This window comes from Bos indicus, chromosome 12, assembly GCF_029378745.1.
Source record: "Bos indicus isolate NIAB-ARS_2022 breed Sahiwal x Tharparkar chromosome 12, NIAB-ARS_B.indTharparkar_mat_pri_1.0, whole genome shotgun sequence".
Lineage (NCBI taxonomy): Eukaryota > Metazoa > Chordata > Mammalia > Artiodactyla > Bovidae > Bos > Bos indicus.
The window spans coordinates 63,508,234-63,523,426 of NC_091771.1; the positions used below are offsets into that span (position 1 = coordinate 63,508,234).

Below are 15,193 nucleotides of genomic sequence, written 5' to 3' on the forward strand. Positions count from 1 at the left end.
AGACTGTGTGTTCTCCACATGGTAATTAGGTCCTAATGTCTACTCATAAGGCAGACATTTCTTATAAGCCGAGTTACTCATTGGCACACCTTTAAATAATTCATAAAGTATATTTAGGGCCATCTAACAACAAGTCTTACCCACTTGCTTTTTTTTTTTTTTTTGCCAGCAACAGAATAGATCACAGCTTGTTGGCTGAGCCCACTGTGGAGTAACTTGGTTTTGGAGACATGCACAAAATTTTCTACAGTTTCTTTAAATACTGGAATCTCATTCAGGAAAGTGAGAATATCACACTATGAGAGACGCAAGGGACTGAGTTGAACTAAGACAAAGCCATGTTAACATCTCCCATCTCATTTTTATGCCACGGCATATGCTCACTGAATAAAATAATTCACAAATCACTTTAAGTACTTGTCTGTATTACATTACTACTTTCCTCCCTCACACTCTCCTTTATTTCCTCTCTGGTTTCTTAATATATATCTTTCATGCTTCTGAATTAAGTGTGTGGATCATCTAGCCTTAAACTTAGCTGTTTTATTTTTTAATGTATGGCAAGTACAGTCCAATTTTTTCATAGAGTACTATTTTTATCTCATTATTCTGGTGGTACCTAGTAAATTGAACATAGAGTTACTACATCGTTACCATTTGGAAAAATGGAGTCCCATTATCTGAAAGCTGTCTTTTAGAACAACATTATTTTTTTTCCCCAATGGTAATGAATGTAAATTTTAATGAACTAAAGATAAACACATGGTTTATGTATCAATGTTTTTCTTCAGTGCTATTCCTCTCCCAACCAAAGTTTTCCACATGGGCAAGGAGGCAGCTGGAACATAAACATTAGGGGGGATACAAGGAATGGTGAGAAAGGGAATGGAAAACATTATCTGCACAAACCATATCTTTAGGCAGGTCTGTGACAATTTCACTAATGTTGCTTATTGTTTTTCTCTCCACTAACTCCATGCAGAACTTGTTTCATTACATTTTGGAGCCCATGAGCTCACAGAAAGTTACAAGACAGAAGATACACATTAAAAAAAAAAATGAAGGCGAAAGGTTCACAGCACATTTTTTTATTTTTCCAGAAACAAACAATGCTATCAATATCAGTATTTTGATATTTCTTGGACAGTTACTCATGCTTTTAATGCTCCTACAATAATCTAATTTTCATTAGCCAGGAGCTTCTATGTCTGAACCCATTGTTTTTCTCCTTGTGTAAAGAAACAGTATGTAAATAGGCCATCAAACTACCTCATCGGTGTGTTTATCGTGTTTGTCACTTAGCAAAAGCAGTAGCAAGGATTTATATTTTCATACAGCTTTTCAATAAAAGATTACAATTGAATATGTAAGCACAGAGGTGTTTGGCCAATCACATGACAGGAATTCACTAAATAACAACAGCAACTTGCCAGGAAAGCAAGACAATTGTAATTTCCAAATCTTTTATTGAAAAAGTAACATTAAAGAAGATTTAGTATAGATGAATGACAAGATGACCTCAACTAAGTTTTTTTTTCTAATTACAAAAAGTTGCATAATAATGCAGAAAAATGTTTATTATAATTATATATTGAACTTTGCTGTGTCCTTTACTTGTATTTTCTCAATTTATTTTCATAAGATCTCTGTTTGACAGGTACTATTATATTTATGTTATATTAAAAGAAGCTGCATCAGAGAATTTAGTAATTTACTCAAGGACACACACTATTGAAATATAAAAGATGTGAAGTCAAGCAAACAGTAGGATATAGAATTCACATGTTTAACCACAATATTTATTTAATATACATTTAACTCTTTTAGTATATTAATATTCTAACCTTTTGTTTTATCTCTTTATCTCTGCCTTAATTTTTAGTAAAATTTATACATTTAAAATGTGCTATTATAAGTTATTTAAACATTTCATTAGTTATAATTTGATTTTAAAACTAGTGGGGGAAATGTTTCTGTGTATAAAAATTACATTTCTATTGTTATTTTTAATTTTTGTGAAGAGTAGTAAGCATGAAGGCAAACAGATGGGGGAAAAGTGGAAACTGTCAGATTTCATATTCTTGGTCTCCAAATTCAACGTGGACAGTGACTGCAGTCACAAACTTAAAAGACTCTTGCTCCTTGGATGAATAGCTGTGACAAAACTAGATAGTGCTTTAAAAAGCAGACATGACTTTGACAACAAAGGCTACGGTTTTTCCAGTAGTCATGTATGGATGTGAGTTGGACCATAAAGTAGCCTGAGCACCAAAGAATGAATGCTTTCAAACTGTGGTGCTGGAGAAGACTCTTGAGAGTCCCTTGAGCTGCAAGGCGATCAAACAAGTCAATCTTAAAAGAAATCAGTCCTGAATATTCATTGGAAGGACTGATGCTGAAGCTGAAACTTCAATACTTTGGCCACCTGATGTAAAGAGCCAACTCATTGGAAAAGACCCTGATGCTAGGAACAATTGAAGGCAGGAGGAGTAGGGGACGACAGAAGATGAGATGTTTGGATGGCATCACTGACTCAGTGGACATGAGTTTGAGCAAATTCAGGGAGACAGTGAAGGACAGGGAAGCTTGGAGTGTTACAGTACATGGGGGTCACAGAGTCAGACACAACTGAGCAATTGAACAAGTAAGCATGGGATCGGCTGTATACTCTTTTGTAAAATTAGTTTCAAATACTTTGTAATATTAATTCAGACACTCCAAAAGTCAAAAGAACCACACAGAATGTATATTTTATACATCCCATAGATGAATGAGAAAAACATGTTTTTTAAGGCTGAAGTAGCTGTCATCCTCCTCCCCCATCATCTATATTCCAATTCTGTATACATCATAGACATGAATGATTTAACACTCTTACCACAAATACAATGAATGTAAAAATATTTGTACACTCAGTCATATTTACTTTAATAGTATTTGATGATATTCCTCAAACAATATTGGATATTAATAGTTGTGCTTAAACATTTTAGCCCTTCTCTACTCCAAACTAATAAAGTATAAAAACAGCAATACATATACTGGCCAAAATACAGAGATTCTCTGGTGGCTCAGTGGTAAAGATCTGCCTGCCAATGCAAGAGACATAGGTTGATCCCTGGGTTGGGAAGATCCCTTGGAGGAGGGCATGGCAACCCACTCCAGTATACTTGCCTGAAAAATCCCATGGACAGAGAAGCATGGCAGCTATAGTCCATGGGGTTGCAAAGAGTTGGACACAACTGAGTGACTGAGCACACATGGTCAAAATACAATATCACATTAATTCAGGACCTTGATACTAGCCTCACTGCAAAAAGCACTCAAGGTGTTTTAAACACGCTAGATACTGATTTGCCCAAAAACAGATCAAGAAAGTGGGGAATATGTGCCTGTATTGGAGGGGGATAAGGAAGGAAGCGACATAAAACCTTCCCCTAGTGACCTAAAGATGGCAGAGAAAACAAACGATGTACATTACCTTCTTGAAAAAAATTCAAAATCAATGCAAAAGAAACAAGAGTCAAAAAAAGTGAGCAGCACATTTTATGTTAATCTCGCTATACATAAATACAAATAAATCAATATTAAAATTTCAAGATCAAATAAAACTCTGCATGTAGCAGTAAAAAAATAATTGAATGGACAAAACATTTCCCAACATCATAAATGATAAGTGAAAGTATTTTTAAAAGTTCCTTACCATTTCAATGTGCGTGGGTATGTTGTTGAAAGCTTCCCATGTATGGCCCACACTGCAGATGGTGATTGCAGCCATGAAATTAAAATACACTCCTTGGAAGGAAAGTTATGACCAACCTAGATAGCATATTTAAAAGCAGAGACATTACTTTGCCAACAAAGGTCCGTCTAGTCAAGGCTATGGTTTTGCCAGTGGTCATGTATGGATTCGAGAGTTGGACTGTGAAGAAAGCTGAGTGTGGAAGAATTGATGCTTTTGAACTGTGGTGTTGGAGAAGACCCTTGAGAGTCCCTTGGACTGCAAAGAGATCCAACCAGTCCATTCTAAAGGAGATCAGTCCTGGGTGTTCTTTGGAAGGAATGATGCTAAAGCTGAAACTCCAATACTTTGGCCACCTCATGAAAAAAGTTGACTCATTGGAAAAGACTCTGATGCTGGGAGGGATTGGGGGCAGGAGGAAAAGGGGATGACAGAGGCTGAGATGGCTGGATGGCATCACGGACTCGATGGACATGAGTTTGAGTGAACTCCGGGAGTTGGTGATGGACAGGGAGACCTGACGTGCTGCAATTCATGGGGTCATAAAGAGTCAGACACGACTGAGCGACTGAACTGAACTGAGTTTGGGAAATTGTGCCTACTATGCCATCCATTTGCAAGGACAGAAATTAAATGTGATATATAACTTAAGAAAAATGAAACAATAAAAATAAAAGATGCTAGGAAGCATCATGAAACTGATAAAAATGTACCTCAAAACTTCATCCCTGTGTGTCTCTTTGTATGTCTGCTTCTGCTTTGCTCTTCACTTTCACTCAATTATTTTTATGTATTTTTCTTCTGACCGGGTTCTGGAACTCTTCGTTTTTCTAGTTGATACATCAGTAAATAAAGATAACATCTCCTCAAAGCTTTGTATCTGACAAGCCAAGACACCAAATTTTCTCTGTATCCTTGCTTCAGAATTTTTGTTGAGAACTCCGTTTCATCTTAGGAAAGCTTCCCAACAATGACAGATGTCAGGAAAATATTGAAAGTATCTGAATAGGAATAGAAGCAAGGAGAAAGGGCAAAGCCTGGAAAAGTTGTGTCAGGGAGATAAAGCCATTGTTTGCTTGCAAACTTGTCATCAGATAACCAACACAGGAACTAATGTGTGTACACACACTCTGGTCACCGCAAGGTCATTTTTAGACATACCTTTATCTATCCCAGGCTTCCCTGGTAGCTCAGACAATAAAAAATCTGCCTGCAATGCAGAAGACCTGAGTTCAATCCCCAGGTCAGGAAGATCCTCTTGAGAAGGAAGTGGCCACCCATTCCTGTATTCTTGCCTGGGAAATTCCATGGACAGAGGAGCCTGGAGGCTACAGTCCATGGATCAAAAAGAGCTGAATACGACTGAGCAACTAAGCATGGCTATCTGTCCCATTCAGGATATACAACACAAAATGCAGAACAATCTAAGGGATTGTCCAAGTATTGCAACCAGAGGAATGAGATGTGGCCACTGTTGTGTGCATTTATACACACTTGTTTTGGTTTTTACTCTGATGTTTCTGTTGTCTTAACGATTCTATTTTACAAACGTCAAGTACCAATAGGCATGTACAGATGGATTGCTTAAAACTTTCATATTTACTATATTGGGAGATAAATAGCAACTTTGCAATGGCCTTTATGATAGAAGATATATTAAATGGCTAATGGCTGTGATGTAAATGAAAGAAGTAACAAAATCAGGTAAATTCTTGTTTCCTCCCTTTCATAAAATAAGTAAGATATTAGGGGAGAATATCTAGTTGTTTCTTATTTTGCCTTTGTTGACTATTTCTATACCTAGCATTTTCCATAAAAAGTGACATGAACAATCTCTTGTTCATCACATTTGGTGCTTTGTTGGACTTGTGACACTCTTCAGTAAACATCAGTTGATATTTTATATTATCTATTTTATATTACGGGGTTATGTGTGTGTGTGTGCTAAGTCACTTCAGTTGTGTTCTACTCTATACTACCCTATGGACTGCGGGCTGCCAACCTCCTCTGTCCATGGGATTCTCCAGGCAATAATACTGGAGCAGGTCGCCATGACCTCCTCCAGGGGATATTCCTGACCTGGGGATTGAACCTGTTCTTTTACATCTCCTGCATTGGCAGGTGGGTTCTTTACCACTAGCACCACCTGGGAAGCTTAAGTCATTAAAATTACATTTCACAAACATTCCTTAATCATGATCTTTAAATCTCCCCAATTGCTGAAACTATTATCCATAGCTGGGATGTGTGCTCTAAGTTACTTAATTTAGGCTGGCAATCCAGATTTTATTTTCATCATTCATCATTTTATCTTTCCACGAAATATTGCTCCAAAAACATGAATTTAAAGTTTGTAAACAGATTTTTTTTAATGATATGACTAAGTATTTGTCTTTGAAATACTGCCACAAACTTCAACATGTTTTCCAATCCAATGCTGTTTAAACTTAGTGCAAAAATAAACATAGGGCAGTTGGGGTGGAGTGTAGCCCTCATTAGAATCATTAGAGGGAGTTTAGAGAGGATTGGTTTCCCAGGTAGCTCAGATCATAAAGAATCTGCCTGCAATGTGGAAAATCTGAGTTTGATCCCTGGATCGGCAAGATTCCCTGGAGAAGGGAATGGCAACCGGCTCGGTTTTCTTGTCACTGAGAATTTTATGGATGAATGAGCCTGGCAGACTACAGTCCATGGGGTCACAAAGAGTCAGACACGACTGAGCAACTCACATTTCAGTTCAGGCACTCAGTCATGTCTGACTCTTTGCTACCCCATAGGCTACAGCACACCAGGCTTCCCTGTCCATCATCAACTCCCAGAGCTTACTCGAACTCATGTGCATCGAGTTGGTGATGCCATCCAACCATCTCGTCTGTCATCCCCTTCTCCTCCTGCCTTCAATCTTACAGAAGAGTTAAGTTGTCATCACTTCTGAGGTTGTCCAAAGGTACCTTCATCCCAAAGCAAAGGGTTTCAGGGTTTTTTGTTTTTTGTTTGTTTTTAGCAACCATTCTAATTCTAGGTTTAAAGATGCTTTATGGCATTGATTCATCAAAGTTCATGGTTATCTGATTTTTTTGTCTTTTTTTTTTTTTTTAAGGTAAGTAGCTATTTCTAAAAGGCTCCTCATTTAGCCATCAGGTATTTACTCTATTATGCCATAAACACTTCAATGAGGTGCAGTGGGGAGTGGTGTTTCTCTCTCTTCAATCCTTCCTGAAGGTGAAATTTTTAGAAAAGGGGTTCAAAACCAATGACACTACAGTGGCTCACTACAGACTTTGTTTAAAAAAAAATAGATAGATACTGTATTAATCAGGGTTCTCCAGAGAAAAGGGATCAATAGAATGTGCATTATATACAAAGAGAGATTTTTTTTTTTTTTTTAAAGGACTTGGCTTATACGATTGTAAATGCTGGCAGGTCCAAAATCTACAGGGTAGACTGACAGGCTGGAGAAGGTGAAAAGTTGATGCTACAGTTCCAGCCTGAAGGCAGACCACAGGCTGAACCACATCTCCTTTGGGAAATCTGTCTTTTTTCTCTTAAGGTCTTCAACTGATTGGATGAGGCCCACCCATGTTGAGAAGGGTAATGTGCTTTACTCAAGAGTCATTGACTTAAATGTTAAACTCAACTGCAAAACACCTTTGTAGTGACACTTAGACTGGGGTTTAACAAAATATCTGTGTATCATAGCCTAGTCAAGTTCATATGTGAAATTAATCATTGCAGATGTTAAGTAATATAATTCTCAAATATTTTATCTTAGAATTTCAAAGCACTTGACAACTGTACCCATAACCTCCATGAAATTGGTATTGTATGTTTTTATAGTTGTTTAAAATAAAGAATGAAAATATATCTTTTTTATCATAAAACTTAATATAAATTCCTGAGGCTAGATTTACTGTCTAAATTACATGCACAGACTGATGGAAAATAAAACAGTTGTTTCCCATGTTCTTTATCTTTCATAATCTGTTACTGAAGAGATTTTTAGTTTCAGAATCTGTTCCAGCATAGAAATATGGCCAAAGGGCTTGTGTAAAATAACCATTAAAATATAGAAAAGTGACATCATTCTTATTATAAAAGGAAACTTCACCCATCTCTTGGTCCAGAAAAATGCCTGCCTTACTGGGTTTCACTAATGGCATAAGCTAGATTCTATTATGATCCAGTGCAATGAAACTCCCTCAACTTTCCCAATTGCCCCGAATTCACCTGGAACTAATGGCTAATTCTACCCATTTAAGTTTTTTTCCACTACTACCTCCAAGTAATGTCTGCCAAGATTAGATCAGATCAGATCAGATCAGTCACTCAGTTGTGTCCTACTCGTTGCGACCCCATGAATCATAGCACGACAGGCCTCCCTGTCCATCACCAACTCCCAGAGTTCACTGAGACTCACGTCCATCGAGTCAGTGATGCCATCCAGCCATCTCATCCTCTGTCGTCCCCTTTTCCTCCTGCCCCCAATCCCTCCCAGCATCAGAGTCTTTTCCAATGAGTCAACTCTTAAATCTATTCAAATTCAGGACAACAGGGCAAAAGAAAACCTCCTTGGTCTATAACAATGGTTTTTTTGGTCTTTCCATATTACATAATTTACTATCCTCAAAGGTAATAAATCTCAATATACTGTTTCAATGTTTAGAATCACATCCACTGGAAATATCTTGAAAATTTTGACCAAGTCAGAATACTGTAGAGGAATACTGAATCAATATTTCTTTAATCAGCATGAAAAGAGATTGAGGTATTTTAGGTTTTTCTTTCTGCAGTGCATACTCTTAATATATGTCTACAATTTCAGTTCCGACTACACACTCACCTTCCACCTTGCTCTATAGATATTTTAATGTGGAGACATGATTGAACAATTACATAAGATTTTCATTTAATTATGCTATAATGTCTGTCTCTTCATTTTGTATTTGCCTGAAAGTGGCCTCTTCTTTATTCAGTGGAAACAGTTAAACTTGTTCAAATTAAGAAATTATTCTTTCTCTTACATTTTATCTTTTTCTCAGTGCCAATGATTAGCTTGCAAAGTTAATCACTTTTCAACTCCTTCTACATTATCCTTCAAGGGCTCAATGCTACATTCTAGAATTTTCCTGTGACAGGAGTTAGCATTCTTTATAAGAAATATGTAGTGCTTCTTGTATTTAGGAGAGAAGCGGCACTGTGTACAAAAAGCTCTGAGACCTTCTCACTGAAAAGAGTCAAAAGCTGATTCTACTTCTCGAAAATTTCATTCTCTTCCTGCCTCTTCCTTTTTCTTCTTTTTCCCTCAGATCTGGAGAGTACCTTAATGCTTTCAGTCAAGCTACTAAGTTGGGATTTCCTGCTGAAATTCTTTTCTGGACAGTAAAATGGCAGACATGGCATGGAAAGCTATAATCTAGATCCTTATCTAGGATGTATTTGCACAGGAGTGACTTAATTGTGACCACTGTGGTAGTCAGGGGTCGTTAGGTAGCTCCGATAGATGAAGCGGCCAGACTATTCTTCTAGGTCTGCCAGGGCGGAGCCTTGGACAAAAGTAGTACATAAAATAATACCCCCTTCATCAGGGACTGCCTCTCTAGAGCTGAAGACACAGTGAGACATGGACATTCCCCTGACCTCGGAAACTAGTTTTAAGTTTCACTGGCCTGGTATGCTGACAGCAGGAACTGAAATCTTCTTTAATGTCTTTCTTCTTAGCTCTGGAGATAGCTGCCAAGAAAGATCCCCAATTTGAAGATCTTTTATATGTCGCCCATCTAAAGTTAACGTCAGTGATTTTCTCTTCCAGAAAGTAGCCACAGATCCAAGCAAGCAAGAAATCATACCTTTATAATTTAGACATCTAAAGAATGTCACCTTAACCAATGACAGACGGATGATTTAGAGCGGATGGCTTAGGTGCTTAGGCCCAAGACTGCAGAGGAGCTTCTGAGGTTCATACGGCACAGAGGACAAAGACCTCAGCACAAACCTGCATGCTTGGGTCATGCATCAAAGCTGCACACTTAACCACTGCAATGATTAGCATTCCTCCATAAAGGGCCACTATGGTCTTTTGAAGATCATTATAAACACACACAATGGCAACCCACTCCAGTACTCTTGCCTGGAAAATCCCATGGATGGAGGAGCCTGGTGGGCTGCAGTCCATGGGGTCGCTAAGAGTCAGGCACAACAGAGCAACTTCACTTTCACTTTTCTCTTTCATGCATTGGAGAAGGAAATGGCAACCCACTCCAGTGTTCTTGTCTGGAGAATCCCAGGGATGGGGGAGCCTGGTGGGCTGCTGTCTATGGGGTTGCACAGAGTCAGACACGACTGAAGCGATTTAGCAGCAGTAGCAGCAGCATAAACCCACACACACACACACTCCAATCCAATCAAACCGTGCCATTGGAAACTGAAAATGAATTCAACCACAACCTACAGAGAGAAAATCCTGCTTCCACTGCTTATACCTTTGTCTCATTTCAGTCTTTCTCCAAAAGTACATCAGATTAATTGAATTAAAACATTTCCTGTCAATATTCTACCCCAGCAATTTTCAAAATGTGGTCACCGGGTCCATCAACAGGTTCTAAGGTTACACCCCTGACCTACTGAATCAGGAAGTCTGGAGGCAGAAACTCATCAATCTGTATTTTTGCAATCCTTACAAAGATTCTGTTGCACCTAAATTTTGACAGCCAAGGCTCTACACAAAATCTTGTAGTGGCTTTCTCAGAGCTAAAATCAAAGTCCTTGTGATGGTCTAGGACCTAAGGATCCTTTTTTTCCTCTCATACTTTTTTTCTGCTTGTTAACTTTGGATACACTGCTTTCTTGGCTTTTCCTTGAGTAAAACAGATTCTTTAACATCTTTTTACATTGTAAGTTTTCTTTCCTTTGTCCAATACCTTGCTTGCCTTCCTGATTCTTGTACTTCAATACACATGGAATGTCACTCATTCAGTGAGTCCTTTTAGATTCTTTGCCTAAATTCTTTGCCTCACACCTCCACTGAGAACCTCTCTCCCTAGCTTACTATATTTTTAGCCTAACTGTCTGCTTCCTATATTAGATTCCAAGAGCTGAGATTGTGAAAAGCAGTTTTTTGTATGGTTGCTTGTTTTTCCTTGCTTGGTTCACTTCTGAGACGCATGAACATCCAATTTTGCATGCAACAATCAATATACTGGTGCGGAACAACTGAATGAAAAGAATATTTTAAGTAGAAAATTACATGAAATTCTTCATAATCTATATCCAGTATAATTTGTAAAAATTAAAAGGTCATATATTTACTTTGTAGCATGATTGGATGCCCTGTTTTTTGGATTATATGGTCCTTATATTATGGGCTTCCCTGGTGGTTCAGTGGTAAAAAAAAAAAAAAAACAAAAAACCCACCTGCAGTGCAGGAGACACAGGAGACGTGGGTTTGATCCCTGGGTTGGGAAGATCTGACATGTATAAGTATGAAGTGAAGTGAAAGTGTTAGTTGCTCAGTCAGTGTCTGACTGCAACTCCATGGACTGCAGCCCACCAGCGCAGGTCTATGGAGTCACAAAGAGTCGGCCATGACTGAGCAACTAACATTTTCACTTCATTTCATACTTATATATTTCACAAGTGTACACTTCATTGCAAATTTATGTTTTCTACTTGAAATTTTAGAGAGATTGATTTCAATATATTTATGTTGGTTTAACTATTGCCGATGAAAGTCATTATGTTTATAATATTTTATGTTTTATCCTTCATTATTCCTATGTTTTATTCTATATCTTTCCTTCTTAATATGAAAGATAAATATTAAAATTTTCTCACTTTTTTCAGAATTTCTTAAGCAATATTGGAATCATAATGGGCTTCTCATTCTATTTATTTAAAAATATATAGAACATTTCCCATAGTAGAGCAAAACATATCTTCCATTTTATAATTATTCTAAAGTCAATTTTCACTTACATTTTCAAACTTTTTTATTTCATATTTTGGAACCTGATCATTTCATTGCCATATGTTGGAGGAAAGGAGCTCCCTGCAGAGAATTTGATGGTGTTTTCTTGGTCACTAAATACCTATTTCTCACATTGGGGATTATTAATGATTTTCTTTCATAATTCTCATCATTTCTGCACTTTTACAAAATTTATCATGAGCAGAGAGAGATGTGTGAATTCATTTACTCTTTTGTCAGTTTTTATTCAAATTAATTTGTTGCTGTTCAGTATGGGTGCTCTCTTACTTTTGGTGATGATAGCATATTTGTAGTCTTTTTTCTCCCAGTTCTATGAAAGAAATTTCACAGAAAAGCTCATCCTTTGTAACTACTTTTCCCAAAGATTTTTAAAAATTTTACTTTTGAAATACGTGAAAGAAGGAATGAATAATGGGGTGGATGATCAGCTCCATTTCTTTATAAGCATTAAATTTCATAAAAACAACATTGGCACAGGATGGTAGTCATGGGAAATTACATTATTTCAAAATTTTTTAGTAAAATCATTTTAACTGTAAGTATAGAGAATGGGAAAGTCTTTTCTTGCTAAAACTTTAAGAATAAAACCTTTCATTTGTTCATTTATTAAGCAAAATCTTTGGGTTACAGAAAGTTTTAAGTATAAATGATTTTCTTTAATTAAAAGTTAAACATAAAAAAGAATAGGTATTTTATATAATAACTCTGAGGCCCTGGGATTTAAGTTATATAAATATATGAATTATTTACCTGTCTTTTCTTTTGTAACTTCAATAAGTACGTGACCCTAGTCAAAGGGTCAACTTTTCTCCAGGGTCACTACAGAATTTCTAGAAGTATTACTATTAGTTGTTACTATTAGTTCCTTTTTATTACCTCTGTAGATATTATCTGTCTGAACTTTTCTACTTAACAAAGTGAGCCTTGCCAGTATATCTGAAGGATAAGAGAGAAAAAAGAGAGAAACTCAAAATATGGAATATAGCAATTTTCACCCCATTCCCTGAGTTTTACTCAAAATACTCTCATGGGTAACCCAAACAGTCATGATACTTCCCATGTGGATAATTATTTTACCACTGAAAGATTTTTTTTCACAAGAACTATATTTATTAAACAACAATTTTTGCATAAAAAATCTAAATAGTCTAATTTTTCTCTACAGTTTTTTGAAATGTGCTGCTGAACTGCCTGTTCTCCAACTGCTTAAATTATAACCTGCTAAACTTTTCTTAAGTGAGTATGTGCTGAACTTGATATATTTATGGTTCAGATTTTCTGAAAACAGGATTTTTATCATCAATGAAGAAATGATAGATGAAAAGTCTACTTTTACACATAAAATAATTCCTACAATAATCAGTAGTAGTGGTAAAGAATAAGCTAACTTCTTTAAACAACGAGTTTAACATTAAGCGTACATTTTGTTTATAATTAAAATTTAAAATGTAATAAAATTATTTTTTAAAGATAGAATTATACTACCTATAGTTATAATCATGGCAGCTGACCCCATTACTTCATGGCAAATAAAAGGGGAAAATATGGAAGTAATAACAGATTTCCCCTTCTTGGGCTCTAAAATCACTGTGGATAGTGACTGCAGCCATGAAATCAAAATACATTTTCTTCTTGGCAAGAAAGCTATGACAAACCTAGACAGTGTATTGAAAAGCAGAGGCAATGCTCTGCTAACAAAGGTCCATGTAGTCAAGGTATGGTCTTCCCAATGGTGCTGAAGCTCCAGTATTTTGGTCCCCTGATGTGAACACCTGGCTCATTGGGAAAGTCCCTGATGCTAGGAAGATTGAGAGCAGGAGGAGAAGAGGGCATCAGAGGATGAGTTGGCTGATGCAATGGATATGAACTTGGGCAAACTTCGGGAGATGGTGAGGGACAAGCAGGCCTGGCATGCTGCAGTCCATTGGCTTTGAAAGAGTCCGACATGACTGGGTGACTGAGCAACAACAGCATAGTTATAATTGCTAGACCTAGTGATTATTTTCAAGACTTTTGAAAAATTAGATGGAAATGGACTATAGCACTAGAGACAAAACTAATGAAGTGATGTAAATAAAATGGTTAATTGGCAGCATGCATGGACCACAAAATGAGGACAATTATCAACTTACAAGGAATAACAGCCAATATACAATGGGTATGATTACCCTAATTGAACGTACCTGAGTTACTAAAATATTAGAGAAAGGCTGCGTGAAAAGCATTTTAGTTTTGGTGTTGGAAGAAGGCTCTATAAGGAGATGACATGTGAGCCAATGAGGGGATAAGGGCATGTGACAGCATGAGACTCAAATCCCATGACAACTCAGGTTCTTGGGGAGAGGATTCCAGGCAGAGAAAAGAGTGAAAGCAAAGGACCTAAGTTGGGAAGGATTCTAATGAAACATGATACTGTGTTTTTTAGCATAGAGTGGCGAATATTTTATTTCCTTCCATTTTTATGCTATTTCTGTTATTTTTGACATTACTTTGAAGAATTATGAGTTTTACCCTTAACTAATAGTAAATATCTAAGGGTATTTTTCTTTTTTCTGAGCACAAACTTAACTATGTCACATGGGTTTTACTGTGTAGTGAATTTTTTATTATTTTCTTATCTGTAAAATAAACGCCATAGTAGTTTTCATCTTGTAGGAAAGTTTTAAGAATTAAATGATTGAGGGGCAGAAATATAGCAATAACTCAACATATATTAGCTATTTCTCCTTATTTCTCTTATCTTTATTATTATTCTTAATGATATCCATGTTTTATTATGAATTCTTTGTGCATTATCTTATATTATTTGATTTTGTTCTGTTTTGTGCACTCCAGCGACTTAGAGATTATGTTCTTATATTTGTGTTTCATAATTTACAGTCTGGATAGGATTCTTACTCCACTGTAACATCCACAAAATATATTAGAATACATATTTCCTTCTACATGCACTTTACTCTTTGTTATTTCTTGTTATTATCTCCACCTACACCACCCATTTTAACTTCATATATGTTTATGAAGATTACATTCTGTTCTGTAATGGGAGCTATTTAGAATTATCTCCATACTTAAATAGTTTATTATTGCTCATTTATTGCTTTAAAATTTATATTCAAAAGCTTAGTGACAACGGCAAACATTTTTATGCTTTGAGCTGCTGTGGGCCAGAACTTCAAGTGTGTTGCTGTGTGGTGATCTTGCCTATAGTTTATTATTTCTCATGAGGTTGCACTCAAAATGCTGGTGGGTGCAATCTCCTTCCAGGGCTTGCCTGAGAGAAGCATTAGCAGGATTCAGGTCTTCAGGTTCTTAGACTGAGGCATTCCATTTCGCAAGGACTCAGTTTCTCTCCATGGGGAATCTCCTCAGTGCAGCTCGTGTCATGGCAGCTGCTTACTTTGGAGCAAGCAAATGAGAGACAGAAGCCAAAATGAAAGCCATTGTCTTTTTATAGTCTCATCTGG

The 15,193-nt window shown here is 36.7% G+C and overlaps 1 pseudogene; it reads right to left on the reverse strand.

Moving 5' to 3' along the window:
• Window positions 1-8,381: 8,381 nt before the first annotated feature.
• On the reverse strand, window positions 8,382-10,711 carry LOC139186158 (tripartite motif-containing protein 60-like; annotated as a pseudogene).
• Between the last annotated feature and the right edge of the window lie 4,482 nt (window positions 10,712-15,193).